Here is a 20,130-nt window from a genome sequence, read left to right on the forward strand (position 1 = left end):
GGCTTTAAATCCTCAAATAACCAATGAATGCTCACTACAGCTGCTCGGCGTCTGGGACTACGAGTCCGCTTAGCCTATGAGCGTCGTTTCAAGCTGTTGCCAGGAGAAAACGCTGAACCTCTTGGGACTGGGGCCACTGAGCATCAGGGCTGGGTCCAGAGTTAGCCTATCAGAAGCTGACTCAGATCTCCATAGCTAAGCTGGGTAGAAAGAAGCGAATACCCTGAAATGGGCTGGCCGGTTATGGGGAAGGGCGAGCAGGTGGTTATAAGATGTTTCTAGCGAAAGGATAAGCCTAAGTTTTCTTGGAGTAACTCCTGTGCCTAAGATATAAAGACAATGGAGGACCTCTGAGAAAGTTTCAAAAGTCAAGGAGTTCAAAAAATGTGACCAGCACGTCCGGGTTTGCCAAGGACTCTCAGTGCGCTAAGTCTTGCGTTCTAAGAAGCCCCTTGCCTGCTGGCAAGGTTGGGTAGGTAGGGATCTGTTCCAGGAGAAGGAGCCCTGGGGGGTCATTAGGGCAGATCCTGAAGGAAGATATCCCTGGGGATTTTAAAAAGCGGCTCCCCTTGAGCGAAAATTTTGGGTCATTAGCCGCTCTTGGAGTGAACAAGGTGATTCTAAGAATCATTAAAGACACTTCAGGGGGGCCGAAAGGGATCCCTAGAAATCATTAGGAACAGTTCCAGAGAGGCTGTGAGCAGCTTTAAGGAGTTCCCAGATTGTCGTGGACAATGAGAAAGGAGAGGTTAACAGACCTATAACACCCTTATAGGTCAAATAAGGAAGAGAACTCACCGAGCAAATGAGCACCGGAAAGAATTGTATTGTGTCTCAACTGCTTTCAAAACCAACCACTCAGTACCGAGAGATGACTGAGAGGAAAGGCATAAGCCTTATTATGATCTGAGGTAAACTGTTGAGGAAGGAGAGAATCAAGGCAAGTTCACAAGATGTCCTCTGACTTTTGTGGGATGCAGTGCCGCTGCCGCAGCCACCACCACAAACACAAACACACTAAATAAATAGGTAAATTTTTTTTAAAAGGTGTTTTTAAACAACTTCTTATCCATGCCTGGATTTTTCAAGGGGAACAAATTCAGGGGAGTTGAAATGGATGGCAGGAGTTTACCAATGTTAACTAAAAGGAGATACTTCATAGAATGCTATGGGTTAAATATCTGGGCACATATCTAATGCAAAGGTTGCTTCAAAAAATGAGGCCAGCCTGGAATAGTGAGTTGAGGCCAGCCAGAGTTACACAGTAAGACTCTCCCTCTTTCTTAAGAGGGAGAGAGGCAGAGATAGATATGTGGGCATTATGGCACAGCCCTGCCTAGCTCAGCCCTTGAGGGGTAGAGGCCAAAGAGTAAGTTCATAGCTGGGCATGGTGACACACGTCCTTAATCACAGCTCTTGGGGGGTAGAGACAGGTGGATCTCTGTGAGTCTGAGGCCACCCTGATCTACTTAGGGAGTTTCAGGACAGCCAGGGGTACATTTTAGAACTTGTCTCAAAACAAAACAAAAAAAGTTGCTCGAGAACATCCTTGGCTATATAGCAAATTCTAAGCCAGCATGAACCGCAGAAAACCCCAACTCCAACAGAAAGAGGAGGAAAAAGGAGAAGGGACAGTAATTGTCATATGTGTGTACATATGTTACATTTTTGAGACAGGGTTTCTCTGTGTAGCCCTGGCTATCCTGTAACTCACTCTGTAGACCAGGCTGGCCTTGAACTCAGAGATCCGCCTACCTCTGCCTCCCAAGTGCTAGGATTAAAGGCATGCGCCACCACAGCCCTATATTTTTTTTCAAGACAAGGTTTTTCCATGTAGCTCTGGTTGTCCTTGAACTTGTTATGTAGCTCAGGCTAGCCTATCAAACTTACAGAGATCCCAGAGAACCACCTGCCTCTGCTTCCCAATTCCTGGACACTCCCAAAGACTTCAATTGACAATATTCATTTTTCCTAATTCTTAAAATTAGACCTATTTAAACTAGACATGGTGGCACATGCCTTTAATCCAAGCACTCAGGAGGCAGAGGCAGGTGAATGCCTATGACTTCAAGATCAACCTGGTCTAAGGAGCAAGTTCCAGGCCAGACAAGACTCTCCAAAATAATATGTTCATATATGTGTTGAAGGGTAGTACATATTCATACAAAGACCAGGGGACAATTTGCCAGATTCAGTCCTTCTACCCTATGAGTCTTAGGGATTCAACCTGGATTGTCTGTCTTGGTAGCAAGCACCTTTACCAGATGACTTAAGTCATCTTGCTAGCTCTTTTGTTGTCGTTCTTGTTTTAAGCTAGTCTTGAATTCTTGAAGTTAAGTTTCTCCTGATCCTACTGCTTGGAGCTGGAGAGATTGTTAAAAACACGTGCAGCTCTGGCAGATGGACCCAAGAGTTCAGTTCCCAGCATCCCAGCATCCCAGGCAGTTCACAACTGCCTACATCCCTGCTTCAGGGGACTGTGAGCCTCTGACTTCCACCAACAATGGCACCCACATGCATATGCTCCCTCCACATACAACACAGTCCACACATGTGTACACATGCATGGACATAATTTAAAATGATAAGTCTTAAAAATTTAATCGACAAAATATCTTGTCTAATTTTGGACCATTTTTATCCGTTCAGTAAGAGTTTCATCTCACTTCTAGAGCCTATTTATGAGTGATCTGGGCTCCCGCCCCAGCTGAGGGGACCAGTCCCTCTGTAGATTTGCCTCTTCTGGTTGTTTCCTGTAAATAAAGCCGTGCCATGTGCTGCTGGTCCTTTGTGTCTGGCTTCTTTCACTGAGCATAATGTCTTTTGGAGAGAAACCCATGTTGCACTTGCGTCCGTGTTTCCTTCCTTTCTGCTGTTGAATAGCATCCCATTGTGGTTTTGATTGACAAGCGGATTGTCTCCACTTTGGGGCTGTTATGAATAGGGCTGCTATGAACATTTATGCACAAGTCTTTGTGTGAACGTCTGTTTGCATTTCTCTTGGGTAGATAACTAGAGTGGAATAATTGCTGGGTTGTATAGGAAATTTGTGTTTATCTTTTTAAGAAACTGCAAAAAACTGTTTTTAGAAATGTTCATTCCCATTAACAATATATGAGGATTCCCGTTTCTGCACACCCTTGCCAACATTTGGTATTGTCTGTCTTTCTGATTACAGCCATTCTAGTGGGCATGAAGTAGTATCATGTTGTGGTCATAATTTGCATTTTCCTGATGACTAATGAAGTCGACCATCTTTTTATGTGCATATTAGCTGTGCTAATATATACATAGGGGAATCATCCAAATCTTTTGTCTAATTTTGAATTGGGTAGTTTGAATTGTTATTGACTTGTAGGAGTTCTTTGTATATTCTAGATTCAGATCCTTTGCCAGACATAGACTTTATAAATATTGTCTCTGATTCTATGGCTTGTCGTTTTCAGTTTCCTTCTGGTGTCTCTGGATGCATGTGAGTTGTCGGTATTGGTGCAGTTCCAGCTTATCAACTTTAATTTTAGGAATTGTGCTTTGACAGTAGCATGGACTTGGTTCTGATCTGCATCTAGAGTACATCTAAGAAGGGACCATTGCCCTTGACCGCCACTGCACCTAGGTCCCTGGCTGTCCCTAGCTTGAATAAGGTAACTGCCATGGCCTCTGAAGAAGCTGCTGCCCAGCTCCCGGCAGTCTCCTCACCACAACAGATGGTGGTTCTTTCCTAGAAGCTAGATCATGTCTCTCCTCTCCAAACCACCAAAGGACATCCCAGCTGGTTTTGGAGAAAATCCACGTCCCTTCAGACATTAGGTCAACTCCCACCCCAATATATCCACTCCAACCCCATTTTCTCGTCTAGTTCCTTATCCTCTGGCTTGCTCCCCTTGGCTCTTTGATGAAATAGGGGCTTCTTCAGGGACGTCCTCCAGGCCCACCATTGTATGCTTGCTCTGTTCCGTGCCTTAGTCCTGACCTATGCTGAGGCAGGAGGTTCTCAAATTCAAGCTCACTGTCTACAGTAATTTTAGGGCCAACCTGGATGACTTAGTGACTTAATGGGGCCCTGTGGCAAAATTAAAAAGTGATAGGTGGGGCACTTAGCTAGTAAGAGCACACACACACATACACACACTCATTCACACACACCACACACACACACACACACACATACCCCAAAGGAACACTCATACCCATAAAATAAAATATTTTTTTAAAAAGTGAACTGGTGGCAAGATGGGTCAGCAGGTAAGTGTTTGCTGCCAGCCTGAAGACCTGAGTCCAACCTCTGAATGGAGACGGTAGAGGGAGAAAATAAACTTGAGCAAGCTATCCTTGACTTTCACACTGGCACAGTGACATGCATGCGCTCACATAGAAACACACCATAAAGAAACAAATGTAGTGTTAGTACACCTTTAATTCCAGCACCTAGGACAGTTGGGAGGCAGAGGCAAGCAAAGCCCTGTGAGTTCCAAGCCAGCCAGGACCACATAATGAAATCTTGTTTAAAAAGGTGGGGGATGGGGGCGCATGGTAATACATGCCTTTAATCCCAGCACTTGAGAGGAGATGGCAGATAGGACAAAACCTGGTCTGTATACACAGTTCCTGACTGGCCAGGACTACATAGTGAGGCACTGTCTCAAGTTGCTCAATAAACTTAAAAGAAGTGAATCCTGGGTGTGGATGCTTATGGCTTTAATCCTAGCACTCAGGAGGCAGAGCTAGGTGGATCTCTGAATTTAAGATCAGCCTGGGTTACAGAGTTCCAGGACAGCTGGGCAGTGGTGGCACACGCCTGTGATCCCAGCACTTGGGAGTCAGAGGCAGGCAGATTTCTGAGTTCAAGGCCAGCCTGGTCTACAGAGTGAGTTCTAGGTCAGCCAGGACTACACAGAGATACCCTGTCTCAAAAAACCAAAATAAATAAACAAACAAACAAACAGAGTTCCAAGACAGCCAGGACTACACAGAAAAACCCTGCCTCAAAACAAAACAAAACAAGACAAACAAGAAAATAAAAAGCACATAAAAAGTTGTGGCCGGAGCAGACGGTGGAGACTCGGCCTAGCAGATGCGGGGCCCTGAGCTGAGCGCTGCCAGGTAAATGAAACAAATACCCGTTGAGAGGCGTCTTTTCTTTTCTCCTGCATGATGAACTTCAGATCTGGAAGTCAGCAATATTACTCATTACCCACGGTATGTAGTGGAGAGACTGCGGATATACTAAGGACTGTGGCCTTCACCTCCTGTTCAGTCACACCTAACCCTTGCCTGTGGCATTAGCTGCGGAAAGTAAACACTTTCCCTGGGTATTCTCGGAGGCTTTGGGCGTGAGAAGGAAGAGCAGCAGCAGGAACTCTCCGATTCAGCCCCTCCCGCTGAGCCAGTTCCTCTCTGGGCAGGGGACTTCTGCAGCCAGCCCAGTCATGGAAATGAGCAGAGAATCAGTCAGGCCTGAACATCACCTTGCAGACAAAGGGCAGTTGGAAAGACTAGGCATCCTGGACAACGAAATATAGAAATACAAATACACATTTGCATAATTCGACTGGCAACAACGTGGCTCAACCAGGAAAGATGCCTGCCCCACAAGCCTCACCACCTGAGTTTGGTTTCTGGGATCCACATGTGGAAGGAGAGACTTGATTCCCCAAAAGCTGTCCTCCGGCTGGCACACGTGTATCATGGCATGAACACACAGAATAAGTACGTTTGATTTAAAAACAGAATCCAATAAATCCCTTACCCCACTGAAACCTCTTAAAAGCTCCACCGGCTAAGGGTAGACGTGTAGGCCTAGAACCCCATCCTTCAGGAAGGAAGAACGGAGAAAGTTCAAAGTCCTCTCAGTTACAGAGTTCCAGGCCAGTCCGTCTCTAAATAACAATAACTTAGCTGGGTGTGGAAGTTCGTGCCTGTAGTCTCACAAGCTGCAAATCTGAGAGAGGCCTGGTCTTATCAAGTTTCAGACCCAACTAGGTCTGTAAAGTGAAACCCTGTCTCAAAAAAAAAAAAAAAAGGAAGGAGGAAGAAGAGGAGGAGGAAAGAAAGGGAGGGAAGGAAGGAGGGAGGGAAGGAAGAAGGAAGGAAGGAAGGAAGGAAGGAGGGAGGGAGGGAGGGAGGGAGGGAGGGAGGGAGGGAGGGAGGGAAGGAAGGAAGGGGGACTAGGTATGGTGGCACATGCTTTTAATCCCAGAACTTGGGAGGCAGAGGCAGGAGGATTTCTGTGAATTTGAGGCCAGCCTATTTTAACTAATAAGCATATAATGAGTTTCAGGACAATCAGGTCTACATAGTGAGACCCTTTCTTAGGGAACAGAGGAGGAAAAATAGTAAAATAAAATAAAATGATAAAACCTGGGTTGGTGCATGGCTTTTAAGCCCAACACTTAAGAAGCAGAGGCAGGCAGATCTTTGATTTCAAAGCCAGCCTGGTCTACAGAGAATGTTCCAGAACAGCCAGGGTTATAAAGAGAAACCCTGTCTTGGGGGGGAGGGGGTGCAGGGATAATACAGGGGAAGTACTTCTCATATTTGGTACTTAGAAATGCTAGCAGATATTATTACGCTTAATAACACAGGAATATAACATGGAATATTATTTAAGATTTTTGGGGTTTTTTTGTTTGTTTATTTGTTTTGTTTTTTGTTTTTGTTTTTGTTTTTTGAGACAGGGTTTCTCTATGTAGCCCTGGCTGTCCTGGAACTCACTCTGTAGACCAGGCTGGCCTCGAAATCAGAAATCTGTCTGCCTCTGCCTCCCAAGTGCTAGGATTAAAGACATGCGCCACCACCACCCAGCAATTATTTAAGATCTTACAGGAGTTCAAATGTTGAACGATAACTGTACAGGGGGCTCTTGACACATGCCGGGGAGAGCTGGAGAAGGACAGATTTGGGAAAAGGTGGGACACAAAAAATCTTTGGCATCCTCCACAGAAGGCCTGGGTGTCATTTACTTGAAACATGATGTTGCCACCAAATAAAACACCCGCCCCACCCACCCCACCCATCCCACCCCTGCAGTGAGAGCCATTACTACCCACTGAGGCTGGAGGCTGGCATAGAAAAGCAGATTGTCCTTGAGAAGAGGACTTGACTTGGTGGATTCGAGTCCCTGAACTGTAGGGGCTGGGAAGTCGCTCTCGGGCCTGATTAGGGTGTTGTGATCACTGTGGGAGCTGGAGCTGGAGGAGAGACTGAGGAGGGAGGCAGAGATTCTGAGCGCTCAACTCAAGCTGCAGCTCTTCCAAGGAATTCGTCTCCTACCTGAAAGTCAGATAAGCATGTCTCCTTTATCCGTTTAGCAAACATGGATCGCTAGAGTCAGGCTCTAAGCCAGGAGGTGAGCGATACTTGGTCCTGGCTCCTGGCTTCAAGTACTCAGACTAGTGGAGACAGACAAGACAAGCAATAATTACCACGCCAGTCTGCATTTCACTCACACCCTGCAACCTGGATAATTTCCTTGATATTTTCCTACAAGTTACTATTTGAACAGCTGAAGAAGCAAGATTTTTTTTTTTTTAGTAAGTCTTGAATACACTTTCTCCTTTCATGTACGTGAGTACACTGTCTCTCTCTTCAGACACGCCAGAAGAGGGCATCAGATCCCATTACAGATGGTTGTGAGCTACTATGCGGTTGCTGGGAACTGAACTCAGGACCTCTGGAAGAGCAGCCAGTGCTCTTAACTGCTGAGCCATCTCTCTAACCCATCACCCCAGCCCACCCCTCCCAGCCCCCACAGCATCCCCTCCCCACCTTTTTGAGACAGTTTTTTTTTTTTTCTGTGTAGCCCTGGCTGTCCTGAATTCACTCTGTAGATCAGGCTGGCCTTGAACTCACAGAGCTCTGCCTGCCTCTTCCTCTCCTGTGCTGGGATTAAAGGTGTGTACCACCATGCCCGGCCCATACAGTCACTGGAGGGACAACGCAGCTGGACTTGAGTCTAGTCTGGTGAGGTTGGGGAGGGAACGGGCTTCAGGAGAGTTCCGGGAAGGACCTGTGTAAAGCGTGCCAGGAGAGGCAGCTAGGACGTGGGAATGACATCTGCAAGTACAGCATGGCGCTTCTCTGCCTCCGCCACTTATCAAAAAGAAGCGCCTGTCAAAGGTGGGAAAACTGGAAAACGCTCTTGAGATAGATAGGGAGCACCATCCCTGGATCATCACTAATGTTGCTGGCACACGTCCTTGTCAGCCCGCCTCTAATTTTAACGCTCGAACAAGTACCATAAGGAGCTGTCAGAGCACAGGTTCTGAGTCAGCAGGTCTGTGGCTGGGTCTAAGATTCTGCACTTTATGAGTACCCGGGAGATAGCGATCCTATATACATGTCTCTATATCTCTAATTCGGGTTGCTTCCAAAGTTTCAGCATTATGAATGCTGCTGCAGTATTTAAATTACTTGTGTGATTCCCTTATATAAGTTCCTAAATATGTATAGCTGTGAAAATGATGAAACACGTTTAGATTTTTTTATCTATCTGTTTGTCCATCTGTCTATCTGTCTGCCTGTCTGTCTCTCTATCTGTTGTTTGAGACAGGTCTTCAGGCCCTGACAGTTCTGAAACTCACTCTGTTGACCAGGCTGGATTCGAACTCAGAGATCTGCATGCCTCTGCTCCCTGAGTAGGATTAAAGATGTGCATCACCACCACCCAGCATTGTTATTTGATTTTATTTGTATGGGTGTCTGACTACATGCCTGGTGCCTGCAGGGCCACAAGAGGGCTCTGTATCCCTTGGAACTGGAGTCTCAGGTGGTTGTGAGCTGCCAGGTGCTAGAAACAGAACAGGAATCTTCTAGAAGAGCTGTCAGTGCTCTTAACTACTGAGCCATCTCTCTAGCCTTATCTCTTATATAATTGCTTGTTTTTTAAAAAAATCTTATTTTTCTTTGAAAAATACATACATACATACATACAATATATTTTGATCAAATTCAACACTAATTCCACTCCCTTGTTTGGCTTGGGAGTTATTTGTTTGTTTGTTTTTTTAAATATTTATTTTATTTATTATATGTAGGTACACTGTAGCTGTCTTCAGACACTCCAGAAGAGGGAGTCAGATTTCGTTGCAGATGGTTGTGAGCCACCATGTGGTTGCTGGGATTTGAACTCAGGACTTTCGGAAGAGCAGTCAGTGCTGTTGACCATTGAGCCATCTCTCCAGCCCCATGTTTGTTTGTTTTTTAATGAGGAAGTATGGGGGGGAAGAGTTATTACAGGAGCACAAATGACTCAAAATACAACTGCTCACTAAAACCCACCCCTTGTGAGTGACAGCTCATAGAAGCTGGAGGTTGGAGCACAGAGCATGACCTGCAGGCAGCTCTGCAGCCCGGAGAGTATTTTCTCAAGGCAGCTGAAGATGTAAGACTAAGATGTAAGATGTAAGGCTGTGGACACTGGACCAACGCTGCAGAGTCTCTGGCATCTGTCAGCAGTCCTTACTGTTTCTATACACTTGGGGAGGAAGAGAACTATTGTGTCTGATCAGAACTTCCTGAAGTGCTTAGAGGTTCCCTGAAGGATGGATTGTCTCACCTCCCTTTAGAGAATCCTTAGTCTTATTTATTTATTTATTTATTTATTTATTTATTTATTTATTTTTGAGACAGGGTTTCTCTGTGTAGCCCTGGCTGTCCTGTCCTGGAACTCACTCTGTAGACCATGCTGGCCTTGAACTCAGAAATCCGCCTGCCTCTGCCTCCCAAGTGCTGGGATTAAAGGCGTGCGCCACCACCTCCCGGCTCTTAGTCTTTTTTTTTTTTTTTAATTTATATTTTATATATGAGTTTTTGCTTACATGTACAGATGTGTATCACATGTGTGCCTGGTGTCCTCAGAGATTAGAAGAGGGTATCAAACATCCTGGAACTGAAGTTAAGGATAGTTTGAGCCACTACATGGAGTCCAGATCATCTGCAAGAGCAACAGGTACCCTAAACTGCTGAGCTATCTCTCCAGTCCTAGAACAACCTTAGGCATGATAAGCTTTGGAAGATTTTGTTTGTTGTTGTTTTTGTTTGTTTTGTTGTTGTTGTTGTTTTGCTTTGTTTTGTTTTTGAGATAGAGTCTCACTATGTAACTCTGACTGTCCTGGAACTCACAGGCATCCATCCACCTGCCTCTGCCTCCTGGGTACTAGGATTGAAGATGTGTGCTGTCACCCCCTGCTTGGAATGAAGGTTTTATCTGAGAGGAAGTTGTTATAAAATAGCATGTATACCACTATGCCTGGCTAAAAATGCGCTGCAGTTTCAACTAAAACTTTCTCCCTGCTCAATACTGAGCATGGACGGCATGACAGGCGCTGCACAGGCTAGGGCAGTCCCTGCCACTGAGATGCCACTTTTCCAGAAGGCCTTTTTGTTTCCTAGAGCCTCATGTTTCCCACCCTGCCTTGGAACTTACTATGTAGCTGAGGATGAGCTTGAACCCCTGATATTCCTGTCTGCACATCAGGGAGGACTGGGATGGCAAGGTTACACTCCACCCAGTTTATGTGGTGTCAAGGATTGAGCCCGGGGCCTTGCACATGCTAGGCCAGCACTCTCTAACGGAGCTACATCCTCAGCTTCCAATATGACTGTTGATAAATACTGCAAAATATTCTCTAAAAAGGTAGACTTGGTCTATATTCCCACTTGCAACATATGTCCAATTCCCTGTGTCAATATTGATGTATAACTTTTGCTGATTTATTTTTCTTTTGCCTATTTGACAGTCAAACATCAGCACCTCATTCTTGTTTCAATTTGCATTCCTTTGACTACTTAGTAGGGCAGAGGACCTTTACAGGTATCATGAGATTTTGTAATTTTCTTTTGAATTTGCCTATTTGCCTCCATACCCATCTTTCTAGCCAGGGTATTTAATTTTGCTCCTACTGATTTGAAAGGATCTTTAACTAAAAGGTCAAGGTTTAAACATCACCACACACACACACACACCACACACACACACACACACACACACGTGCGCGTGTGTGCACATACACACACACATGCATGCACATACACACACACACACACACACACCTCACCTTTTTCTCCCAAGAAAAGATCTCAGTGTGTAGCGCTGGCTGGCTAGGAACTTGCTATGTAGCCAAGGCTGGCCTTGAACTCCCAGGTCCATCTGTCTTTGCCTCCAGAGTCCTGAGATTAAAGGCCTGTGCCATCAAGCAAGGTCTTTTTTTTTTTTCTTTTCCTTTTTAAAAAGAAATTGAAAGCTCGGTATATAAAGAAGTTTTTTGATTTTTTTCAAGACAGAGCTTCTGACTGCCTGGAACTCTGTAGACCAGGCTGGCCTCAAACTCACAGAGATCCATTTGCCTCTGCCTCTGAGTACTAGAATTAAAGTGGGTGCCACCACCACCAGGCTGCAAACAAAAGGTTTAAAATTTAATTTGTGTTTGCATGTGTGTATGTGTATATGCATTTGTGTCTCTCTGTGTGTATTTATGCGTGTGTGAGTTTTGTGTGTGTGTGTGTGAGTTTTGTATGTGTGTGTGAACGTACACACACACATGAGTGTGGGTACTTCTAGAGGCCAGAAAACAATGCCAGATCATCTGGACCTGTTGCTACAGGACATTGTAAGCTTCAGGAGATGAGTGCTGGCCTTCTAGAAGAGCTGCAAACATGGCGCCTTCTCTCCAGTTCCAAACCCTCCATTTTTTTTTAAAGATTTATGTATTTATTATATATAAGTACACTGTAGCCGTCTTCAGTCACACCAGAAAAGGGCATCAGATCCCATTACAGATAGTTGTGAGCCACCATGTGGTTGCTGGGATTTGAACTCAGGACCTCTGGAAGAGCAGTCAGTGCTCTTAACCTCTGAGTCATCTCTCCAGCCTCCAAAACCCTCCATATTTTAAAAGATTTATTTGTTTTATGTATATGAGCACATTGCAGCTGTCTTCAGACACCGGAAGAAGGTATGAGATGCCGTTACAGATGGTTGTAAGCCACCATGTGGTTGCTGGGAATTGAACTCAGAACCTCTGGAAGAGCAGTCAGTGTTCATACTGAGCCATCTCTCCAGCCACCTCCATAGATTTTTTTCTTTTTCTTTTTTTAAAAGCCAAACCTCTCTTGTAGCACTTCCTCCTGCTTCAGTCTCAGTGCTGGCATTCCTGACACGTGCCTTCAACTTATCCCTGTGCTGTATGTGCCCCCGGGTATGTATGTGAGTGCGTGAACATGTGCTTGCATGTGTGTGTGTGTGTGTGTGTGTGTGTGTGTGTGTGTGTGCCATCAGTATGTGCTCCTGTGATGTCTGTGAGTGCCTGTGTGTGTGTGTGTGTGCCATCAGTATGTGCTCCTGTGATGTCTGTGAGTGTCTGTGTGTGTGTGTGTGTCTCATCAGTATGTGCTCCTGTGATGTCTGTGAGTGCCTGTGTGTGTGTGTGTGTGTGTGTGTCTCATCAGTATGTGCTCCTGTGATGTCTGTGAGTGCCTGTGTGTGTGTGTATGTGTGTCATCAGTATGTGCTCCTATGATGTCTGTGAGTGCCTCTGTGTGTGTGTGTGTGTGTCATCAGTATGTGCTCCTGTGATGTCTGTGAGTGCCTGTGTGTCTGTGTGTGTGTGATCAGTATGTGTTCCTGTGATGTCTGTGAGTGCCTGTGTGTGTGTGTGTGTGTGTGTGTGTAGGCCAGCAGTATGTGCTCCTGTGATGTCTGTGAGTGCCTGTGTGTGTGTGTGTGTGTGTCATCAGTATGTGCTCCTGTGATGTCTGTGAGTGCCTGTGTGTGTTTAGGCCAGCAGTTGACTCTACGTGTCTTCCTCTGTCAATTTCCACCTTACTTTCTGCAGCTCACTATTTGGGTTAGAACAACTAACAAGCAAGTTCCAGGATCTACCTGTCTCCATCAATACCACCCCGACCCAAACACCAGAGTTACAGGCACTGGCCACCACATCACATTTTTAACCTCAGTGCTTGGGATTCAAATTCATATCGTGTAGCACACACTTAACCATTGAACCACTCTCTGACCCCAGTAGCTTGCTTTTGACTATAAGCATTAAGCTTTTAGATTTTTTTTATGTTAACATGTTCTCTTAGTATTTTTATTGCTGTGGTAAAATATCACGACCAAAAGAATAGGATTCATTTCATCTCATACCTGATAGTTAGCTCATCATCCAGAAAAGTCAGAGCAGGAACTGAAGGCAGGAATCTGGTGACAGGAACTGAAGCAGAGACCATGGAAAAGCACTGCTTATTGGTTTGCTCCCTGTGGTTTTCTTAAACACCCCGGACCTCTTGCCCAGGTGGTCCTGTCCACCATGAGCTGGGCTTTCCCACCTACTAAGGAAATACCCCACAGCTTGCCCACGGGACAATCTTATGGAAACATTTTCTCAGTTGTGGTTCCTGTTCTTGGACATGTGTAGGTTTGCGTCAAGTTGATAAAAACCAACCAGCACACATGGCTATTCTTCAGATGTGTTCCCATCGACTTTTAAAAGATACAATACAAATCTGTTAGAAAAACTGAGGGAGGAAGGGCCTGGAGAGCGGACTGTTGCCAGAGTGCTTGCCCGGCATGAGGGATGCCCTGGGTTTGATCCTCAGTACCTCATAAGCTCTATAAATTGGGTTTGATAGTGCGGACCCTCAGAACTCTTTGGAGGCAGGAAGATTGAAAGTTCAAGGTTGCCTTAAGCTACACATGGAGTCTGAGGTCAGCCTCGCTACCGGAGAGAGAGACTGTCTTAAAAAGAAAGAAAAGGCGGGACAGTAACGTGGAGAGGTGGGTGGGTCTCTGGTTAAGAGTACTTGTTCTTGCTTTCTGGACCTGGCTGAGCAGGAGGCATCATCATGGCTGTTGACAACAAGGACCGCAAGGTCACAACAAGGACCGCAAGGGTCGGCTCAAGGAGCCCAGGAGCCAGGACACCTACCTGCGGCTGCTAGTCAAGCCGGACAGGTTTCTGGTCACACGGACCAACGCCACCTTCAACCAGGCTGTGCTGAAGAGGTTATTTATGAGCCGCACTAACAGGCCACCTCTGTTTCTGTCCTGGATGATACGAAAGATGAAGCTTTCTGGGCAGGAAAACAAGAGTGCTGTGGTTGTGGGGATGGTCACAGATGATGTGGGTTCTGGAAGTGCCTAAGCTGAAGGTGTGTGCACTGCGGGTGAGCCGACAGCCCGAAGCCGCATCCTCAAGGCTGGGGTAAGATCCTCACCTTTGACCAGCTGGCCCCGGAGTCTCCCAAGGGCTGAGGCATTATGCTCCTGTCTGGTCCTCGGAAGGGCTGAGAAGTATACTGAACCCCACACAGCCACACCAAACTCTATGTACGATCCAAGGGCCGGAAGTTGGAGCATGCCAGAGGCTGAAGGGCCAGATGAGGCAACAAAAAACTAACCCTGGATCTTACTGTTAATAAAAATGCTTTGGATGGAAAAAAAAAGTTCTTGTTCTTGCAGAGAGCCCAGGTTCGATTCCTAGTACTTACTTAAATTAGCGGCTCATAACTGTCTATAACTCCATTTCTAGGGGATCCAGCTCTTCCTTCTGACCTACTCAGGTACTAGACATGCGTGGACTGTATAAAGATGCATACAAGCAAAATATTTATATATACAAATAAGCAAGGCAGTGAGTGGTAGCAAAGGCCTTTAATCCCAGCACTCAGGAAGCAGAGACAGGCTCTGTGTTCTATGCCAGCCTGGTCTACAGAGTGAGTTCTAGGATAGCCAGGGCTGCACAGAGAAACCCTGCCTCAAAAAGCAAAACAACAACAAAACTCATACACAGAAAATGAATATATATATAAAATAAATATGGAAAAAGAAACCCCTAGTAATAATACCCTACTTCAAAAGAAAAAAAGAAAGAAAATAGATAAAAATTGAGAATTTCCCCTAAATAATTCAATGTACATTTGGAAGAAAAACAGGGACTAGTCAAAATAATTTGAAAACTGTAAAAAGATGACTTTAGCCGGGCGGTGGTGGCGCACGCCTGTAATCTCAGCACTCTGGGAGGCAGAGGCAGGTGGATTTCTGAGTTCGAGGCCAGCCTGGTCTACAGAGTGAGCTCCAGGACAGCCAGGGCTATACAGAGAAACCCTGTCTCGAAAAAACCAAAAAATCCAAAAAAAAAAAAAAAAAAAAAAAAAAAAAAAAAAAAAAAAAGATGACTGTAGTGGACGAGCTGTGTAATAAAGCAAGCCAGTGGGGGGGGGCTAGAAAAGGGGAAATCATTTGAAATGTAAATAAATTATATCAAATAAAAAAAAAGACAAAAAAAAAAAGTAAAAAAAAAAAAAAAAAAAAAAAAAAATTTTCAACCAGAAAAAAAAAAAAAAAAAAAAAAAAAAAAAAAAAGCAAGCCAGTACAGTTAGATGCCTAGTCCTGACTAGACTTCAGAGCCCAGCAGTATACTCTGTCCACGTTGTAAGGGAAGTGCTTCTTCAGACAGGGTCTCATGGAGCTCAGGCTAACCTTGAAATCGCTATGCTGACAAGGATTACCTTGCTGTCCTGATCTCTTTCTTACTTTTGCCTCTGCAGTGCTGGAATTGATAAGGTGTGCGCCACCACCACCAGCCCTGTCTGTAATTTTTTATACTATTTAATTAATCTATATTTTATATGTTTGGGTGTTTTACCTGCCTGTATGTCTGCACCACATGCATGCCTTGTGCTGTTGGAAGCCAGAAGAGGGCATCAGATTCCCTGGAACTAGAGAAACACATGGTTGTGATCTGTCATGTGTGTACTGGGAGTATAACTTTGATCCTCTGGGGTAGGAAGTGCTCATAAGCACTGAACCATCTCTTCAGCCCCTTAATTAAAAAATCTTTTTTAATGATTTATTCATTTTCTATGCATTGGTGTTTTGCTGCATGTATATCTGGGTGAGGGTATTAAATCCTCTAGAACTGGAGTTATAGACAGTTGTGGGCTGTCATGTGACTTCCTGGGGCTTGAACCCGGGCCCTCTGGAAAAGCAGCCAACACTCTTAAGCACTAAACCATCTCTCCAGCCCCACTCCAAGGAATTTTTAGAAAACAAGGATCTAAAAGAGTGAAACGGCTGATAATCTGAGTCTGATGCCTGGGACAAACTAAAGGTGAGTGAACCACACAGTCTGACATCTGCATGCATGCTGGGTCTCATATGCCCCCCTACATACAACAACAACAACAACAACAATAAGCAAAAGTTTAAGGCCACGTGTAGTATTGCTTGCCTTTAATCCTAGCTCCCAGAAGGTATTGATCTCAGAGGCAGACCTCTGAGTTCAAGGCCAGCCTCATCTACATGGCAAGTTTTAGGCCAGTCAAGGCTGCATAGTAAGACCATGACTGAAAATTAAATAAAGAAAGAACTCTGCAGCAAGCTCTTTTGGAAAAGGCCTGGAGTAGGCAAACGCCGCACGGAAATGTTGGCGGGTTCGGGCACGCACGCATCAGAAAGTTTACAATGCTGTGTGGCAGGCCTGTGAGGGAAATGCTCCTCAGACAGGGCTTAGTGCAAGAGGATCACCAAGTCTGATCTACTGGGGTGGATGGGGATAGTCCAGGAATGAAAGGGGCAAGGGGAAATCATCAGAAGATCTGCTTGAAGCTGGGCAGTGGTGGTGGTGGTAATGGCGCACACCCTTAATCCAGCATTTGGGAGGCAGAGGCAGATCTCTGAGTTCAAAGCCAGTCTGGTCTACAGAGTGAGTTCCACAACAGCCAGGGCTAGAGAGACCCTGTCTCAGAAAAACAAAACAGCAAAACAAAAGGAATGAACAAAGAAAAAGGAAGACATGGGTACTTGAGAGATTTTTTTTTTTAATAAACACGCAATTGAAACACTATTTATTGACTTTTAATTTTTAGAATGAGAGGCTTTATTGTATTGATGAAACAGTATTATAAACACAAACAACATGAGATCAGGGGAGAGAAAGGAAATGGAGGGAGGCGGGAGAAATAGGTACACTAACTGCCTCATTTTCCCCAAGGGTAATCAATACGGACCGTCCACAGGTGATAAATCAGCAAACGGACACTTAAATATCAACATTTAAAGCCATGCAGGGAGCGCTAAGACGAATTAAAAATAGTAATGTATCTTACAGAATAGGGGGTAGAAGAAAGGTAGAGGCAAGGGCTCAAGTAAACTTGCTAAACCTGTCACATTTATAGCCAAGGAGTCAACAGACATTAATCTGCTAAAGACACACCAAGTCTTCCACCAGAAGAGCACAACACGAGGCTTACCTTTCAGTCTGGACCCTCTAAAACTGAGCTAGTGCAGGAGCTTAGCCAGAAAACTGTTGCCTAGCAGGTGCAAAGCCTTGGGGTAGATCCTCAGCAGGTGCACTCAGCACACAACCAGACATGGACGGACGGACAGACAGACGAACACACACACACAGATACACACTAAACTGAATAGTTTCTCTGGCTGGGTATTTGGAGATGAGAAAGAGAGCTTCAACATGCCACACTTATGTACTATTGAGGCAAGCCTTTAGCTCCCAATCCTCCTGCCTCAGCTTCCTGAGGAGCGGAGATTACAGGTCTGCACCAGCAGTCCTAGGAGCTTTCCGGCTACTAATGACAACTGCATTTGTGCCTCTTTTCCATTTGACCTTCACTCAGGCTGCTCTCTGGCCTTTGTTCAGAGTATTAAAGCCATCCTGGTCTCAAAGCACCGTGCACACATCACTACCCCTTTGCTCCAGAGACCCCCCTCTTCCTGGAGGCCCACCCTTTTATATGTGTAAGAGTACTCGAATGTCAAAAGAGGGCATCAGGTCCCCTGAATCTGACATTAGAGAAGCTTACAAACCACCACGTGAGCATGGGAACGGATCCTGGGCCCTCTGGGAAAGCAAGTGCTCTCAACGGCTGAGCCATTTCTGCAGACCCTAGATACTCATCTGGAAGATGTTGGGCAACCTTTTCCAGTGTTCAAGTCTACCCTGCAACCCCATCTCTGAGGATTAATCTGCATGGTCTACTTGACTGGTCTGAGAGGCACATTTCTGGGTGTGATTCCAGACAGGGTGAACGGAGAGGGAAGATGTGGCCTGAATGTGAAGATCTGGACTGAATTAAGGGTAAGAAGGAGAGAGCTAGCCACACCCTGATCCACTCTGTGCCCCTCCCCCCATGACCAACTACGCTGCCCTGTCATAACAGATGGGAACCATAAGCCAAGAAGAAAAGGTCCCCCTTCAATTCATTCATTCTTTCCTTCCTCTTAAATTTTGTGTGTGGTGGGAATGTGTTGTGTGTATATGTAGGGCAGGCATGTTGGATGTGCAGGTGTGTTACATGTGTGCACATGTAGAAATCATCAAATAATGTCTTCTAATACTCTGCTTTATTACTTTCTGGTAGGGTCTCTCACAAAAAAGGAAAGCCATTTTGGCTAGACTGGCTGTCCAGAGAGTTCTGGAGGTCAGCCTGTGTCTGCCCTCCAGGGCTGGAGTGGCGGGCACCTACCACCATGCCTTCCTTTTTTTTCCCCTCAAAGTGGGCACGCTTCATGATTGACTACACTCTTACCCACTGAGCCATCTCACCCGCCCTTGAGTTGTTTCTGTCAGGCATTTAGGGAACAGACTAGGAAAGGAGCTAATCTGCCATCTTTCATTGAAGCCCGCCTGATCCTCCCTACTGTACCCAGGGCACTCACCACTTTCTGACACATCACAAATACATTTATTCACTGATTTTCATATGCATCCTCTGTCTCCTCAAGAACACATGCCTCTAGGCAGCCATCTGTGGGGCTCACTGACGTGTTTACTCTGAACTCTCGGGTGGTGACTGTCACATGCCAGATTCTCATTAGGCACTGGAGACGTGGATGAAACAGAATATTCCAAGAGATAAAATAGGTGTCATCGAAGTGACCTTATAGCTTGTGAGGATTACACGAAATAATAGACTTCAGATACCTGGCATAGTGAGACCATTTCGCCTCTTTTAGGATGGTTACTGCTGGCTTCTGAAGGAATTATTTTCAGCTAATACTAAAAAAAAAAAAAAAAAAAAAAAAAAAAAGAAAAAAAATGAGGAGTGCATGGGTTTGGGTGGGTGGAAAGATGGAGAGGATCTGGGTGGGAGGAGTGGGGGAGAGGATCAGAATATACTGTGTGAAAAAAATTGCTTTGCAATTAAAATAAAATGAGAAATAAAAGCTATCCAGGTAGACAGGAAGAATGCTTGTAGAAAGCCCTGGAGCTGAGTAGCTGGTTGGGCCTAGCATTCAGAGAACTGGTTTGGGGCTAGAATAGAGTTTGCCTCATACGTGCAAGACCCATCTGCAACACTGCATACACAAACCAAAAAGTGGGTTTTGGTCACTCTTGGGAAACAGGGTAAAGGGAGAAGGAAGATCAGGCCGGATCTTCCAGGGAGTTTTAGCTGATTTTGAGGGCTTGGTGGGTCTCTTCAGTCAGGTCTACCTGGTGTGAGCATTCTGGCTGCCATGCTGAGACTGCGCTGGCCAGGACAGGCTTGGAACAAGCAGATCACGTAGAAGGCATGCCAAGTGGGAAAGGATGGCTGGGGTTAGGCATGGTGGCCCATGCCTGTAACCGCAGTGCTCAGGAACACTTCACCATGAATGTGGAGCTAGCCTGGGCTACAAGGTGAGCGAGACTCTTGTCTCAAGCTGGAGGGCCTAGTGTATGGCTTGGGTATGTAGACACACAGACAGTTACAATAGGCCACATGGGCACGGTTTGGTGGTGGAAAGAGGGTGTACTGGAGAGATTAGCAAACTTAGTGCCTGGGGTGCTAAACTCTGCAAGGGGAGACCTTTGAGGGGCAGTCCTGAGGGTAACAGGGGAAGGGTGTGGTTCACTTGGTAGAGTGCTTGCCTGGAAACCAGGAATGGTAGTTACAGCCCTGTGATCTCTGCATTTGGGACATGGAAGCAGGAGGATCAGAAGTTCATCCCAACCTACATGAATCTGAGGTCTGAACTATGAGGCCCTTGCCTTTTTAAAAAAATAGGCATAGTGGTGCACGTCTTTAATCCCAGAACCCAGGAGGCAGAGGCGAGCAGGCAGATCTTGGAATTTGAAGCCAGTCTATACACAGTGAGTTCCAGGTCAGGCCAGCCAAAGCTACATAGT

At 45.6% G+C, this 20,130-nt stretch overlaps 1 pseudogene; it reads left to right on the forward strand.

The window, feature by feature from the left end:
* The first annotated feature begins 4,233 nt into the window (after positions 1–4,233).
* On the forward strand, positions 4,234–14,383 carry LOC127680353 (60S ribosomal protein L18-like; annotated as a pseudogene).
* Positions 14,384–20,130: the final 5,747 nt, after the last annotated feature.

Source organism: Apodemus sylvaticus, chromosome 3 (genome assembly GCF_947179515.1).
Source record: "Apodemus sylvaticus chromosome 3, mApoSyl1.1, whole genome shotgun sequence".
Taxonomy (NCBI): Eukaryota; Metazoa; Chordata; class Mammalia; order Rodentia; family Muridae; genus Apodemus; species Apodemus sylvaticus.